Below are 17623 nucleotides of genomic sequence, written 5' to 3' on the forward strand. Positions count from 1 at the left end.
GAGAGGAGGGGAGACGACAAACCATAGGCCAGAGCAGACAAACAACCGCATACAAAGGAATCCAATGCATCAGGGAAGGGCAGACAAATAAGCAGTGGCAAATTTTTAAAGTGCTTCTACACAAATGCTAGGAGTCTGACTAATAAGATGGGTGAACTAGAGTACCTCGTATTAAAGGAGGAGATTGACATAATAGGCATCACTGAAACCTGGTGGAATGAGGAAAATCTGTGGGACACAATCATACCGAGATATAAAATATATCGAAAGGATAGAGCAGGCCGGGTGGGTGGCGGAGTGGCACTGTATGTGAAAGATAATGTAGAATCAAATGAAATAAAAATATTAAATGAATCAACATGTTCCATAGAATCGCTATGGATAGTAATTCCATGCTCCAATAATAAGAAATTAGCAGTTGGGATATATTACCGACCACCTGACCAGGACAGCGATATTGACATTGAAATGCTGAGGGAGATTAGCGAGGCTACCAAAATAGAGAACTCTATAATAATGGGGGATTTTAATTATCCCCATGTTGACTGGATACATGTTACCTTAGGAAGAGAAGCAGAGAGAAAATTTCTCAATGGCTTAAATGACTGCTTCTTGGAGCAGCTGGTGCAGGAACCCACCAGGGGAGAGGCAATACTCGATTTAGATCTGAGTAGAGTGCAGGATCAGGTCCAGGAGATAACTGTTACAGGACCGACTGGGAATAATGACCATAATATAATAACATTTAACATGCCTGTGGTGGGAAGAACACCCCAGCAGTCCAACACCCTGGCACTTAATTTCAAAAAGGGGAATTACACAAAAATGAGGAGGTTAGTTAAACAGAAATTAAAAGGCACAATGACTAGAGCCAAATCCCTGCAAGCTGCATGGAAACTTTTTAAAGACACTATAATAGAGGCCCAACTTAAATGTATACCCCAAATTAAAAAACATAGCAAGAGACCGGTAAGTCTAACTTCAGTACCGGGCAAATTAGTCGAAACAATAGTAAAGAATAAATTTGTGAGGCATGTAGAAGAACATAATTTGTTGGACAAAAGTCAACATGGGTTCTGTAAAGGGAAATCATGTATTACTAATCTATTGGGTAGATCGACGGAGGCATGTAGATTAGTTTATTCGAAAAAGGGAAATGAAGCCTCGATTAAAATAATCGCGGCTTCATTTAAATTTAAATGGCTGCCGCGCTGAGCCGACAAACAGCTGATCAGCAGTTTGTCGGCAGATCGGGGCAGTCTGGACGCGCCGCGGTCGACAAGGAAGCCTTTGTCGATCAGTGCAGGTAAACCTGGTTTCACGAGGCATACCTGCGCCGATCGACAAAGGCTTCCTTGTCAACCGCGGCACATCCAGACTGCCCCGATCTGCCAACAAACAGCTGATCAGCAGAGCGGGGCAGCCATTTAAATTTAAATGAAGCCGCGATTATTTTAATCGCGGCTTCATTTCCCTATGCCGATCTGTCTAATCTACATGCCTCCGTCGACGGCCATCCCTAGAGAGGGATGGCAAGAGACAAATTGCTTGATCATTGCCTTCGGTCCAGTCTCTTTGGGGCACCTGGTGCTGGTCACTATCGGCAGACAGGCCACTGGGCTAGATGGACCTTTGGTCTGACCCAGTACAGCCATTCTTATGTTCTTACGGCAAACAACCTTTTCACACTCTTTCCCCCAGGTTATCTGGGTAGACACCATCACAAGGCAAACATGGATCCCGTTCAGCAGTAAAGAGCGATGGTCATCACTGCAAACAATTCACAACTTATGTCCAGGGCCTAGCCAGGAGCCGCTAGAGCAAGAAGAACGTGCGGAGGCCATGAACACAGAGGTGAGTGAAACACCTGAGTGGAGATGCTAGCGGCAATCGATTCTTCTGACAGAGAGAAATGCCAGTTCTGGACCCAGGCGACAAGCAGAGACTGGCAGGACTGCAGCTATGGGACAACGACCAGTGGCTGCAAAACTTGTGCATGCATAAGGCGACTTTCATGGAGGTTTCCTTCCCTGAGGTGCAGCAGTGCCAGAATGAGACTGGCTTTGAGAGTTGAGAAGCGAGTGGTAATAGCCATGTGGAAGTTAGCAAGGCCAGGCAGCTACCGGTCAGCTGGAAATTAATTCAGAGCGGGGGAATAAGACGGTGGGAGGCTGCTGTGATCCAAGCAGCCAGTGATCCAAGTAGCAACGAAGGACAGTAACTCTGGGAAACATGCAGGCCATAGTGGATGGCTTTGCTGCAATGCAGTTCCCTAATGGTGGTGGGGTGGCAGATGAAACATACATTCCTATCTTGATACCTGGCCACTATCCCAAAGAGCTCATAACTGGGAAGTGGTAGTTCTTGCTGGTGCCATGGGCTTTGGTGGATCACAAAGGCCGTTTCACTGGCATCAATATGGGATGGTCAGGAAAGCAGCATGACATGCGCATCTATAGGAACTTTGGTTTAGTCAGAAAGGTACAAGGTGGAATTTTCTTCCCACCTGGAAATCTTGCATCGGAGGCATTGAAATGCCAATTGTGATTCTTAGAAGCCCAGCCTCCCCTTCTTGCTGTGGCCCCTGAAGCAGTACGCAGGCAGCCTGGACATCAGTAGGAAGCAGCTCAGCTATAGGCCGAGCAAATGCAGAATGGTGGTAGAAAGAGCTTTTGGACGTTTAAAGGGAAGGTTTTGCCGTCTATTGACTGGGTTAGACCTCAGTATAAGCAGCATTCCCATTGTTGTAGCAGCCTCCCGTGAGCTCCCTAAAATTTTATGTCAGGGTAGGAGCATATTAAATGTGCTGACCTGTATATTTTACACAGCCCTGTCCCCGATCTGCCATGCACCACAAGCAATAACCATACTGTTGCTGAGAAATCCGGCCCCTCCCATGCCTGTACAGGCATGTCAGCCGCTCTGTTTGCTGCCTCAAGATCTGCTCCTGGGTCTTGGTTTCACGTTCCATGCACGTTATCCTCTCCTCATGCTCCGTGCATCTTCTGCAGCATCGTTCTCCTCTGCCCATTTAACCTCACCCTGCCCATGCGGGTGGGTTGCATTTGCTCATGGAATGTCATTCCGTTATGTTTTCGCCTTCAGATCTGTTCTAGCTGAACAGTTGGATGAGCCAGGGGAGTGGGCCTCAAGCTCACTGTTGCATCCTCTCCAAGAAAACAAGGGAAGGGCAGACGCTAGAGAAGACACATTGCAGAATGCAGAAGCTAATCTCTGAGCATAAAAGAACATTTGTCCGACACAACAGGCGTGTGTTAGTTACAAGGCAAAAGGCGTCCTTTAAGCAGGCTCCATGCAGCAGATACAGCACAGAGGTCTTAAGGGAGCTGCTGGACTTGATTTGGTGGTAGGCATGGTAGGGAACAGTTTGGGGCTCGCTCTACTAACTCTGCTTTGAAAACACGGTGGTTGCAGCTCCCATAGCTAGGCAAGGGCCTATGTGTGCAAAGGGGCCCAGAGTGGCATGGAGACAGGGAGGGAGTCTCGTGGCCACCACATGTTCAGGCGCAGGAAAGAGTCTGTTCCCCAGAGCTGAGCCCTGTGAAAGCCCCAAAGCTCGGCTCTCTCACCAACAGGTGGAAGATATCACCTCCCCCACCGAGTCTGTCTAGGGAGACCGAGAATTGTCTTGCAGCTTGGGTGGGAAAACGCCCCCTACAAACATAGTCACCGCTCCAAAATAAACCCACTAACTCATTTCTGTTGTACAGGAAAAAACTCCAGGCCCATGTGGCGACTCTGAGGGAAAGGAGAGCGAAGCTGCTGGGGTTAAAGGAGACCAGTGAGCAGAGAAGCCAGCAGTACCTGGTAGGTGTCTGTTGTTTTTCCCTGGCTGGGAGACGTAGTTGAGACTTAGGGTTGTTTATTGTTAGATTTCTCTGTGGCCTTGGTGAAGGTGGGTTTATGTGAGTTTCTCCGTTCTCACGGGATAGTGTGTGCGTGTTGCAAATATTCTCTCCCTTGAAAAAATGGAAGCTGCATTTGAATGAATGAATGAATTTCTATTCACTGTGACGTTCATAAACAACTTCTCCCAAAACACAAGGGTTGTTTCCCAGGAGACTAGGACACAGGCCCTTATGGGATATTGGGAGCAAAGTGTAAAAAAGTCCCCCCCTTGTGATGAAAACATACAGTCAAGTATCCGGCTGTGAAGGATTCAAGGTTTTGAACCCCAGTCAGGGGAGCTGACACCCTTGACAACCCCCTAAGCAAGGTGTTCATGTGTGTGTGTGTGGGGGGAGGGGAGGCAGCGCCACGTTCCTGGAAGGGGACAGTCCCATATTTAAAAGCTGTTCCCAGTGTTCTGACTTTGTCCCATATTCCCCCGGAGCGGCCAGCACTCAGCAGGGTTTTGGGGGTTGGAAACCTGCAGCTTGCGGGACACCAGCAGCACACGAGCCAATTTTCTGTGGCCCCTTCCCACCGCAGAGCAGGGAGCTTGTGCTGCAGCTTCCGGCTGGGAAGGGGAAGGGGTGGGAAAGGTGCATGCGAGTCCCTGGGGCTGCCCCTGCCCAGCCTGGGGATGCAATTCCTGGGAGCCAAGGGAAAGCCCCAGCGTGTGCCTCCTCTGTGCATGACTCCCCCCTCTCCCCCGAGGAGGGAAAGCCCTGGTACACGCCTCCTCTGGAGACCCCCCCCTCCCACCACACCATGCCACTCCAGTTCTCAGCACACCACAGACCTGGGGGAGAGGAGCAGCCACTGCACTTCCAGAACCCCCAGAAGTGGCGCGTGGCTGGACTCCCATCCACCTCACGGGAAGCCGCCACTATCTCCATTGTCACTGGAGGTGGGCAGTGGGACTCCTTGGGGTGGGGGAAATCAGAGGGGGGCCTCCCAAACAGCTCATGAACGACTGTTCGCACCCTCGCAATTTGACCAGTTGGTCACGATTGACGGGTTGGTGACCATCGCCATAGCGACTGGGGGTCAGGCTGGGCTGGGAGTTTGCACAGGAAGCTGGAGGCTGCAGCCCTGTGGGTGTTCAGATTGGGGTGGGGGTGTCAGAGCATCCAGCATCAGGGGCTCTCTCCTGCTAAAGGGCTCTGCTCAGCCAGGACAGGGCTCCCAGCCAGCCACAGGCAACTCCCCTTCCACTGCCCTGATGCCAGGGTGAGGGGCACAGCCTGTCTGAAAGGGAAGTGTCGGGCCCTGTCACTTGTGGTCTGGGTCCCTCGCCCACAATCCCCATGAGGCAGGGGAGGAGCCAGGGTGCACAGTCCTGAAATGCAGAGTTTGTGTCCTCGTCTCCCTGTGGCACCCACGGGTGTTTGTTAGCTGGGCCTTAGCCCCGCCCCTTCACCATGAGGCCACGCCCCCTGCTCCTTCTCATCCCCCCTGGGGCCCAGTCCCTCCAACTGCCCTGACTGGCCTGCCCTGGGCTGGGGACACAGGCTAGGGACTGCTCTTGGGTGCTCCAGCCTCTGCCCAGAGCAGGTGGATGGTCCTGGACAGCCCTTGTCCAGCCTGGCTCTGACGTCCATCCCGGGGGGCGTGGGGGGTTCTTTGTGCTTTTCATTTTCACTTTTTCTTCCTGGTTTTAAATGCCTTTTGGGGCGGGGCAGGATCCCTCTTTGTTTTACTTTGGGGGAGACTTTCCAGTTTCCCGGAGTACGATTTCCCTCGTGGGTTTGTTTTTTTCTTCCCTTCCCATCCCACTTCTTTTTTTCCCCATTTCTGCTTCCTGGCCAATCAGTTTCAAAAAGAAAAGAATTTGCAAGGAGAACAGGGGGAGAAATTGTGATTTAAAAGAAAACAAGCCAGATGCTGTGTCTCCGAGGCAGCACTCAAGGCAGCAGGCGTGGGACAGAGCATCTCTAGTCCCAGAGACCGGGGCATGGGTCTGTTCCCAGGCACTTACCCACACGGCTCAGCACGATCACAGCCAAGGCCAGAGAGACGCACCCGGTGCCCAGCGCCACTAGGCAGTGTCGGTACCTGAGGGGAGCAGGCGGGGGAGCTGGAACAGAGGGCTTCAGAGCACAGGGTCAGCAGCTGCCGCAGCGGGATCAGAGCTATGTCACCACTAGTACTGGAGGCAGATCCACAGCTGGTGCCAACCCACCCCACAGAGCTCACAAGCAGCAGGTCAGTGGCACAGAGACTGGTTTTCTGCACTTAAAGGCTCCTCGCCCAATCGCAGGCGGTGTCAGTCAGCTGCAGCCCGACTGCCAACCCTGGGACCAGATCCAGCTGCTGGGAGTTACCTGAAGTGCTGCACTGATGTGAGAGAATTTATCCTGATTCACACCCCTTGGAAATCCATCCCTGTCAGAGTGCAGGGCACGAGCAAAGTCCGTTCTCATAACAGTGGTGGCCGCACACACCAGCTGGGATCAGGACCCTGTGGTGCCGGGCGCTGCACAGACGCAGCGAGAGACAGTCCCTGCCCCAGCTGGGACACAGAGCCCAAGGTTGGCAGGGGAGGGCCTTGCAGCCAGTACCTTGGTTCTCAGCTGCAGACGAGCTACCCCGCTGGGGGCAGGGGTCCAACCCCATGCCCCTGTCCTTGTGCTGCATCGTCCCCAAGCAGAGCGACAGTCGAGCTGTCTAGGACAGAGGGGGTGGGACAGGGCAGTGATCCTGCTACAGCGGAAGCATCTGCCCTCATACTGCAAAGCACTTGGCTGTCGCACAGAGACAATCAGATACCCAGGTAGGTGGGTGCACATGGGGATGGAGGGATAATTAGATCCTGTCACACACTGGAGCTGGCTAAAAGGAAGTGGGATTCCAACCTCCCTTCCTCCCTTTCACTTGGCTGGGACGGGGGGAGGGGGGGCGGATGGCATGCAGGAGGGGATGCAGGGTGCTGGCTCCTGGAGGCAGTTCAGGGCTAGGGCAGGTGCTTGGGGTTCAGGAGGGGGTTCAGGATACAGGAGGGCAAACTGCTGGTTCAGAGAGGGGATTCAGGGCAGGGGTTCAGGGTGCTGACAAAGTTTTGATCAGAGTAACGAACATTTCAATGTTTGCCCAATTTGGGGCAAAACCAAATGTTGAAATATTGGAATTACCAGTTGATTTGTTTTCTATCAAAGACACACAGCAGTGAGAGAGAGAGGGAGGTGCACCAAGGGAGACCTAGTGAGAGACTCTGTGAAAGAGAGTTTTGTCCTTGAGGCTACGTCTTCACTGCATTCTTATTTTGGAATAAGCTATTCCGGAGGAGATATTCCAAAATATCTTATTTCAAAATAGCGTGTCTACACTACAGGGAAGCCTCACAATTAGTCCAAGGCAGGCTTCTCTAATGTGGATGCACTGTCTCGATTTAGACCCCCCCAGGAGGCACTGGGGAATAATTACTTTGAATGGCCCTGGGGAGGAGTTATTTTGAATTAGCAGCAGTGGAGCATCCACACTACCGCTATTCCGAAATAGCTATTTTGGAATCAACGTTATTCTTTATGGAATGAAGTTTACAGACATCAGAATAAGCTGTCTGTTATGTCAAATGTATTTTGATAACAGAATTGCTATGTAGATGCTATATAGGAAGCCTAATCCGAACTACCTAGTCCGTGCCGCATGTAGCCGCGGGCACGGAGTCCGAACTAGCTGGCATTTAAAAATAGCGGCGCCTGGCAAGATGCAAATGAAGCCCGGGGAATTCAAATCCCGGGCTTCATTTGCAACTTCGGTTGCCTACATTAACCACCCTAGTTCGAACTAGGGTGGTAGTGTAGACATACCCTCTGTACCTGGGAGCAAGTCACAGAATTACACTGAGCCTTAGTTTCCCAAATGTAAAATGGAGTTCATGCCTCCTTTCTCTGTACTGTTTGTAACTTTTTTGGGGCAGAGCTTGTCTCTCTATGGCTGTGTCTACATTGGCACCCTTTTCCAGAAAAGGGATGCTAATGAGACCAGTCGGAATTGCAAATGCCCCGGGGATTTAAATTTCCCCCCCGGCATTTGCATGAACATGGCTGCCGCTTTTTTCCAGCTCGGGGCTTTGCCGGAGAAAAGCGCCAGTCTAGACAGGTATTTTCGGAAAATAAACCCTTTTCCGGAAGATCCCTTATTCCTACTTAAAATCAGGAATAAGGGATCTTCCGGAAAAGGATTTATTTTCCGAAAGATACCTGTCTAAACTGCACTATGCAAATTCCATATCTGATTTTGATTGAATTTCAAAATAGGCTATTTCGAAATTTGGTGCATCGACACAGCACCAGATTTCAAAATAACACGCTATTTTGAGACATCTCTTAACCCTCATGGAATGAGTGTGACTTGGATGCCGAAATAGCACGCCTGTTGTCTGAAAAATATTTTGAAATAATGGGCAGCTTGTTATGATGTGTGGTAGCTATTTCAGGATACCTCCAGTGTCCCAAAATAGCTGTACAGTGTAGACCTACTCTTATTCCTCGTGAAATGACGGTCACAGGAGTCGGAGTTGTAAGCAGTCCTCTGGCTGCATGTTATTTCAGCATTATCATATATATAGTAGCCCAGTGTCTGAGAGTCTATAACGCTGTAGCGTTACAAACTCGCCTCTGGGGGGTGTTCCAGACTGGTTATAGTAGCTGTAGCGTTACAAACTCGCCTTTGGGGGGTGTTCCAGACTGGTTATAGTAGCTGTAGCGTTACAGACTCACCTGTGGGGGGTGTTCCAGACTGGTTATAGTAGCTGTAGCATTACAGACTCGCCTCTGGGGGGTGTTCCAGACTGGTTATAGTAGCTGTAGCGTTACAAACTCGCCTCTGGGGGGTGTTCCAGACTGGTTATAGTAGCTGTAGCGTTACAGACTCACCTCTGGGGGGTGTTCCAGACTGGTTAGAGTAGCTGTAGCGTTACAGACTCACCTCTGGGGGGTGTTCCAGACTGGTTAGAGTAGCTGTAGCGTTACAGACTCACCTCTGGGGGGTGTTTCAGACTGGTTATAGTAGCTGTAGCATTACAGACTCACCTCTGGAGGGTGTTCCAGACTGGTTATAGTAGCTGTAGCGTTACAGACTCACCTCTGGGGGGTGTTCCAGACTGGTTATAGTAGCTGTAGCGTTACAGACTCACCTCTGGGGGTGTTCCAGACTGGTTATAGTAGCTGTAGCGTTACAGACTCACCTCTAGGGGGTGTTCCAGACTGGTTATAGTAGCTGTAGCATTACAGACTCGCCTCTGGGGGGTGTTCCAGACTGGTTATAGTAGCTGTAGCGTTACAGACTTGCCTCTGGGGGGTGTTCCAGACTGGTTATAGTAGCTGTAGCGTTACAGACTCACCTCTGGGGGGTGTTCCAGACTGGTTATAGTAGCTGTAGCGTTACAGACTTGCCTCTGGGGGGTGTTCCAGACTGGTTATAGTAGCTGTAGCATTACAGACTCACCTCTGGGGGGTGTTCCAGACTGGTTATAGTAGCTGTAGCGTTACAGACTCGCCTCTGGGGGGTGTTCCAGACTGGTTATAGTAGCTGTAGCATTACAGACTCACCTCTGGGGGGTGTTCCAGACTGGTTACAGTAGCTGTAGCATTACAGACTCACCTCTGGGGGGTGTTCCAGACTGGTTATAGTAGCTGTAGCATTACAGACTCACCTCTGGGGGGTGTTCCAGACTGGTTATAGTAGCTGTAGCGTTACAGACTCACCTCTGGGGGGTGTTTCAGACTGGTTATAGTAGCTGTAGCATTACAGACTCACCTCTGGAGGGTGTTCCAGACTGGTTATAGTAGCTGTAGCGTTACAGACTCACCTCTGGGGGGTGTTCCAGACTGGTTATAGTAGCTGTAGCATTACAAACTCGCCTCGGGGGGGGTGTTCCAGACTGGTTATAGTAGCTGTAGTGTTACAGACTCACCTCTGGGGGGTGTTCCAGACTGGTTATAGTAGCTGTAGCGTTACAGACTCACCTCTGGGGGGTGTTCCAGACTGGTTATAGTAGCTGTAGCATTACAGACTCACCTCTGGGGGGTGTTCCAGACTGGTTATAGTAGCTGTAGCGTTACAGACTCACCTCTGGGGGTGTTCCAGACTGGTTATAGTAGCTGTAGCGTTACAGACTCGCCTCTGGGGGGTGTTCCAGACTGGTTATAGTAGCTGTAGCGTTACAGACTCACCTCTAGGGGGTGTTCCAGACTGGTTATAGTAGCTGTAGCATTACAGACTCGCCTCTGGGGGGTGTTCCAGACTGGTTATAGTAGCTGTAGCGTTACAGACTTGCCTCTGGGGGGTGTTCCAGACTGGTTATAGTAGCTGTAGCGTTACAGACTCACCTCTGGGGGGTGTTCCAGACTGGTTATAGTAGCTGTAGCGTTACAGACTTGCCTCTGGGGGGTGTTCCAGACTGGTTATAGTAGCTGTAGCATTACAGACTCACCTCTGGGGGGTGTTCCAGACTGGTTATAGTAGCTGTAGCGTTACAGACTCGCCTCTGGGGGGTGTTCCAGACTGGTTATAGTAGCTGTAGCATTACAGACTCACCTCTGGGGGGTGTTCCAGACTGGTTACAGTAGCTGTAGCATTACAGACTCACCTCTGGGGGGTGTTCCAGACTGGTTATAGTAGCTGTAGCATTACAGACTCACCTCTGGGGGGTGTTCCAGACTGGTTATAGTAGCTGTAGCGTTACAGACTCACCTCTGGGGGGTGTTCCAGACTGGTTATAGTAGCTGTAGCATTACAGACTCACCTCTGGGGGGTGTTCCAGACTGGTTATAGTAGCTGTAGCATTACAGACTCACCTCTGGGGGGTGTTCCAGACTGGTTATAGTAGCTGTAGCGTTACAGACTCACCTCTAGGGGGTGTTCCAGACTGGTTATAGTAGCTGTAGCGTTACAGACTCACCTCTGGGGGGTGTTCCAGACTGGTTATAGTAGCTGTAGCATTACAGACTCACCTCTGGGGGGTGTTCCAGACTGGTTACAGTAGCTGTAGCATTACAGACTTGCCTCTGGGGGGTGTTCCTGACTAGTTATAGTAGCTGTAGCATTACAGACTTGCCTCTGGGGGGTGTTCCAGACTGGTTATAGTAGCTGTAGCGTTACAGACTCGCCTCTGGGGGGTGTTCCAGACTGGTTATAGTAGCTGTAGCATTACAGACTCACCTCTGGGGGGTGTTCCAGACTGGTTATAGTAGCTGTAGCATTACAGACTTGCCTCTGGGGGGTGTTCCTGACTGGTTATAGTAGCTGTAGCATTACAGACTCACCTCTGGGGGTGTTCCAGACTGGTTATAGTAGCTGTAGCGTTACAGACTCGCCTCTGGGGGGTGTTCCAGACTGGTTATAGTAGCTGTAGCATTACAGACTCACCTCTGGGGGGTGTTCCAGACTGGTTATAGTAGCTGTAGCATTACAGACTCGCCTCTGGGGGGTGTTCCAGACTGGTTACAGTAGCTGTAGCATTACAGACTCACCTCTGGGGGGTGTTCCAGACTGGTTATAGTAGCTGTAGCGTTACAGACTCGCCTCTGGGGGGTGTTCTTGCCTCCCACCATGGTGCTCGGCTGAGTTCTGTGCCGCTCAGCTGGGCTGCGGTGGGGGAGCAAGCAGTGCAAGCGCGGCGGCCCAGATGAGCGGTACAGAAGGCAGCCGAGCGCCACAGCGGGAGGGGAAGGAGGGCGGGGCGGTGATGTACACGGCCCCACCCCCTGGCTGTGTACGTCACTGGGGTAGGGTGTAAAAAAACCCAGACACCCTTGATCGGGGGCGGGAGGGGGGAGGGACTGGCTGGGAGAGGAGCGGGCTGGCTGAGGGGGAAGCAGATATTGGGGGAAGGGCAGAGGCAGCAGTAGCTGGCCAGGGGAGAATGGAGCTTGGGTGGCTGGTGGGAAGCAAAGCTGGTGGGGGCTGGCGGGTGGGAGTCAGGGGCAGTGAGGCTGGCCATGGGAAATCAGGAGGAGGAACTGGCTGGTGGGAGAGGGAATTGGTTTGCGGGGAGCCGGACTCACCCAGGCGCATGCAGATCCCAGCGTGCTGTCCGCCACACTCATGCATCCCCTACAGAGACAGAGGAGAGCGGAGAGAGAGTGAGAGGCAGGAGGGGGAGAAGAGAAAGAGAGAGACAGAGAGAGGCAGAAGGCGGAGGAGAGCTGGGGGTGGGGGAGGCAGTAGGATGAGGAGAGAGAGAGAGAGACAGAGCGAGAGACCGGAGGCTCAGAGGAGAAGACCGACATGAAGGAGAGACCTGAAAATCCCGTCTTATGCCGGGCTAATTGGCTAGTCATATCTATAGTAGCCCCATGTCTGTGACTGTGTAACGCTGAAATGCTGACTGTTGCCTCTGGGTGGCGAGTTGCCTCCCTGGCTGTTCCCCAGGAGTGCTGCATGGGGAGTGCTGCATGGGGAGCGCTGGGCCCAAACAGCCACTTGCACTTATTCCCCCACGGCGGCCCGGCTGAGCAGCACAGAAGTCAGCCAAGCGCCAAGACAGGAGAGGAAGGGGGGAGGTGGCGTACACGGCCAGGGGGCGGGGCCTGGCTGTGTGCATCACTGCCCCGCCCCCCTTCGTGCCCCCCTTCACCTCCTGCCATGGGGCTCAGCTGACTTCTGCACCGCTCAGCCGGGCCGCTGAGTGGGAGCAAGTGGCGCAAGCGACCGTTTGGGCTCCGCACACCCCATGCAGCTCAGGGAGCGCGGTGCCCAAACGGCCGCTTGCGCCACTTGCTCCCGCATGGGGAGTGCGGAGCCCAAACGGCCATTTGGGCTCCATGGTCCCCCACGTGAGAGGGAGGAGGGGGAGGAGAAGAGAAAGACAGAGACAGAGAGAGAGGCAGGAGGCGGAGGAGAGCTGAGAGTGGGAGGAGGCAGTAGGAGGAGGAGAGAGAGAGAGGGATGAAGAGGAGAGACCCGAAAATCCCATCTTATGACATGCTATTGGCTAGTATTGAAATAAGGGTCTGAAGTGTAGAAATGACGCTGCTGTGTAAACATGCCCCTAGTGCAGAGTTTCTCAAACTGTGGGTCCCAACCCCCTCCCCCACCCCGGGGGGCTTGCGAGCAACTTAGAGGGTGGTTTCAGCAACTGAAAGGGGGGTTGAGAGCAACTTACAGGGAGGTCGTAGTATCACAAGTTTGAGAACCCCTGCCCTAGTGGGTTGTTTTAAGCCTATTGAAATAAATGGGAATTGGCCCTTAAGGCCTAGGTTCCCAAATATATTGCGCTGCCCAGCACCCAAGGGAGTTAGGCACCTGGATACTGTTGAGGAGCTGGGCCGAGGTGCTTTTGAAAACCTCCCTCAGGCATTGCTGCAGTTTTAGGTGCCTAAAATCCTTGAATTATCCCATGATCCTCCCCTCCCCTGCATCACAGGGAATGTGGGCAAGAGGCAGAGAGGGGAAGTGACAGATGCCAGATAAAGTCCTAAGCAGGCAGGCTGTGCCCCTCACAGGTGGGAGCACTCGAAGGGGAGGGGCACCCATCCCCGCCTGGGAGGAAGTCTGTGAGCAAAGCAATGACTGTAGCAGCAGAGAGACCCAGGCACTCTGACCACCAGCCTGACACCCTCAGGGCTGCAGCCCAGCCCCTCAGCTTCCTGTGCGATCTCACACCCCGCCCATGTCTCCTGGCCTTTCCTCTGAGACCCGACACAGGTGAGGAGAGCTGCACTGTATTGAACCTGCAGCCCCAGAGGGCCAGATCACATGGTCTGTCCCCAGCCTGGGATCCAGACTGGTCCTCCCTCTGTGCCTCAGTTTCTCCAGTGGTACAGTGGTGATAACAGCTCTGTGCTGTGTCTCACCTGGGGTGGGGAGGCTAAATCCGGTCAGACTCTGAGGTGCTCTGACACTGTGGAGGAGAACGGTGAGTAACTGAGGGTACGTCTACACTACAGCGCTAATTCGAACTAACTTAGTTCGAATTAGTTAATTCGAACTAAGATAATTTGAACTAACGCGTCTAGAACTAAAAACTAGTTCGAATTAGCGTTTTGCTAATTCGAACTAGCATGTCCACATTAAGTGGACCCTGAACAGCGCTTAAGGATGGCCGGAAGCAGTGCCGGCAGGGCATCAGAGGATTACTTAGAGCATGGAGATGCTGTCTCAGGCTAGCCGAGGGCTGTGCTTAAAGGGTCCCGACCCCTACCCCGGACAGACAGTTCTCAGGGGTGCCCCGCTTGAAAACCAGTCCTGGCTTGGAGTACCCGGACTACCCACACTGGGCACATCACACCACTCGGCCATCAGCCCGGCTGCACTTGCCGCAGGCTGCCATCTGGGGAGAGGGGGCAATTGGGGGGCTGCAGGAGAGCTTCCACCCCCAGAAGCCCACAGAGCCAGCCCAGTCCTTCCCAATCGGGGGCTCGTACCCCATTGCTCCCTCACCTCCTTCCACTTACCCTTCCCTAGCCCCTTTTCTTGATGTACAAAATAAAGGACAATTGTGTTCAAAAATGGAATCTGTCTTTATTGAACAAACTGGGGGAGACTGGGAAAAGGAGGTGGGAGAGGGAAAGAGAGAGGCTGGGAGAGGGGAGGGCAACTAAAATGATCAGGGGTTGGGAACAGGTCCCATATGAAGAGAGGCTAAAGAGACTGGGACTTTTCAGCTTAGAAAAGAGGAGACGGAGGGGGGACAGGATAGAGGTCTCTAAAAGCAGGAGTTGGGTGGAGAGGGTGCATCCAGAAAAGTTCTTCATTAGTTCCCATAAAGAAGGACTAGAGGACACCAAAGGAAAGTAATGGGTAACAGGTTTCAAACTAGTAACAGAAAGTTGTTCTTCACAAAGCAAAGAGTCAACCTGTGGAACTCCTTGCTGCAGGAGGCTGTGAAGGCTAGAACTAAAACAGAGTTTAAAGGGAAGTGAGATCAAGTGAGGGAGGTTGGGTCCATGGAGTGGTATTAGCCAGGGGGTAGGAGTGGTGTCCCTGCCCAAAGTTTGTGGAAGGCTGGAGAGGGATGGCACAAGACAAATGACTTGGTCACTGTCTCCGGTCCATCCCCTCCAGGGTCCCTAGGGTTGGCCGCTGTCGGCAGACAGGCTACTGGGCTAGTTGGACCTTTGGTCTGACCCAGGACGGCCATTGTAAGCTCAGGGCTCAGGGTCGGGGGTCTCAGTGGACCACCTTGATTTTCATGCACTCCTGCTCCTGGGTGGCCAGGCTGGCAGGTCTCCTGCCCTAAACGGCCACCTTCCTGTGCCTAGTGTGGAGATCGTGGACGAGGTCCACGATGTCCGCACTAGCCCAGGCGGGTGCCCGCCTCTTGCGGTCCCGGGCAAGCTCCCGGGAGCCGCCAGCCTGGTCCCGGGAAGAGGGGGTGGGCTGGGGGACATCGGGTGGGTGGCTCTGTGCCGTGCCAGGTGCAGGGTCTGCTGGCTGGGTGCTGGCAGGCTTGCACCTGGCACAGGCACCGTAGCCAGCCCGTGCCCCTTTAAGGGGTCCGGGGCCGGGAAGGGGGCATAGAGTTTCCCTGGTGTTGGCCAGAGTGGCCACCAGGGAAACCTGGGAAGCCTTAGCCTCCCACTAGTTTGAATTAAGGGTCTACACAGCCCTTAATTCAAACTAGCTAGTTCGAACTAGGCTTAATCCTCGTAAAATGAGGTTTACCTAGTTCGAACTAAGCACTCTGCTAGTTCGAATTAAGGAGCACTAGTGTAGCGCCTATTAACGTCTGTTAGTTCGAACTAACTTTGTAGTGTAGACATACCCTGAGAGAGTTGCAAACACAGGCTGGGTTTGCAGAAAGGCCCAAGGGATTTAGGTATCTCTCAAGCTGATTTTTCAGTCCCAGCCACTTTTTCAGACCCAGTAGCCCAGGGGAGTCAGAAGTGATGAGGCTGAACAGACTTAGTTCTGTCTCCACAGGGCTCTGTCAGTTCTCCTGTCTAACACCCTCCTGTAACACTGACCAGTCACCATTCTCCCCAACGCTGCTTTGCAGTTTCCCACCTGGCGTCAGAGAAGGGACAGACCCCGGCAGCCCCTGGGAGTGGGGACCCCAGCACAGCAGCCTGCAGCGCCTGCCTGGAGCGTGTCCGATCCCAGCTGTGCCCCCCGGCCCAGCCCGGCCCAGCAGGTAACCCCAGCTCATGTGTGTCTGAGCCGCCCACCCCCAGGCACTGCCAGTGGGAACCCAGCTGCGGGGCCAGGCCATGGGGCTCCTGCAGGGCAGGGACACGCCACCCCCTGCTGGCTGCTCTGATCTAGTCCCCATCCCCACTCAGAGCCAGGCTGGGAATGTACCTGCCTCAGCAGGGCCTGGCTGTGGGGCAGTGACACCTAGTGTCCGTTTTCTGGTATTACATGGGAAGATTTAAATAGCTGTAATACAAAGTGATCCAGGGTTTTTTTCGGTGGGAGGTGGGGTCAAAACTCATTATTAGAGACACTGTCTCATGGTTCCACACACACACACACACACACACACACACACACACAGACACACACACACACACCGTTCCCTGGCATCTGGGCCCATGTCCCCCCCATTTCACATCACCCCTTGGTTCCAGCCTTCCCTGCTAGTCTGAGTTTATCCCACAGTTACTCCAAGACCTTCTAGGCCACTCTGGCTGTGAAAAGGGGTCTTAATGTGGGTACTTACCTGGTCCCAGATAGACCAGTCCTGCTGGCGTGGAGCTGCTGGAAGGGTCCCTCGCCAATGTTCCCTCTAATGTTTTCCAGCCGTGTGCAGAATGCCCTGTGCACTGAGGCATGTGTGGATGTGCACCACCAATAGACACACATGCTGCTGTCTGTGCGCGCTCTGCTAATCGGCTGGGCAGCATTTGAATGTCTCCTGGGTGCTCACCCAAAGGCTCAGCTTACAGGAACCCTGCGCAACAGCCTCTTCCCAACTCCCACAGTAGGGGCAGAGCAGGGTGTGTGGCTAGAGCACAGTGCACCATGGGAATTCTCTGCTCTCCAGGGCCCAGATGGGAGCAATGGGTTAGGCAGAGCAGCCCCAAGGCTCCTTTGACCATCCCCCTGGAGCCAGGCAGGGCCCAGCCCCCGATTGCAGGGAGCACAAAGGGGATTCAAGGGGAAAGTACAAACTGGAGATGGAAGAGTGCAGTCGATCAACCGACAGGCAAAAGCTTATAGGTGAATGCTCTACACGACACGCATTTCCCCCTTCCCTCTGCCAGTGCATCGTTTAGCAGGATGCCCAGCAGCCCGGCTCAGTTCTGGCTCATGCAGGGTCCAGGACCTACCCCCGTTGCGGCTCTGCTTTTAAAGAGTATTAGGAGCTGGGTGTGCAGGCAGCTTGCACCAGGTCCAGGAGCTCAGATTCCTGCCATGCCCCCAACCCCTGGACAGGGGCTGCTGCTGTCCCAAGAGGAGAGCTGGTTTTTAAACGGGTTCCCCTTGCAGACCTGCTCCCGCCTGGCACCTCTGCTGCTGCCTCTGATACAGAGGCAGCAGGGTGGGTGGGCAAGGGGCTCCTCGGGAGTGGGGCCGGAGCGCACTGGCGGCTGACTATAGAATAATCGAGTAAGGGATACGAATTCATGCAGTTACTCGACTGTTCAGTTAACCACTATGGAACATCTCTAATTCAAACCCATTTATCCCCATCCCTGCCCGTCACAGGAAGGGGGTAGCTGGGAATGAGCCTCAGAGCACTAATGGTGCCCGTGTCTTTGCAGGGGGCGCCGGGCGCAGTCCCAGGGCTGAAGGGGAGGCAGATAGCAGGGGCCCCAGTCTGCTCTGC

The 17623-nt window shown here is 53.3% G+C and overlaps 1 long non-coding RNA gene across 1 annotated transcript; it reads left to right on the forward strand.

Moving 5' to 3' along the window:
- The first annotated feature begins 1706 nt into the window (after positions 1-1706).
- Positions 1707-16076, forward strand: LOC142826435 (uncharacterized). The gene is made up of 3 exons (XR_016348022.1): positions 1707-1854; positions 3732-3828; positions 15851-16076. It is a non-coding gene; the product is annotated as an uncharacterized LOC142826435 (long non-coding RNA).
- Positions 16077-17623: the final 1547 nt, after the last annotated feature.

Source organism: Pelodiscus sinensis, chromosome 28, assembly GCF_052426305.1.
Source record: "Pelodiscus sinensis isolate ZL-2025 chromosome 28, ASM5242630v1, whole genome shotgun sequence".
Taxonomy (NCBI): Eukaryota; Metazoa; Chordata; order Testudines; family Trionychidae; genus Pelodiscus; species Pelodiscus sinensis.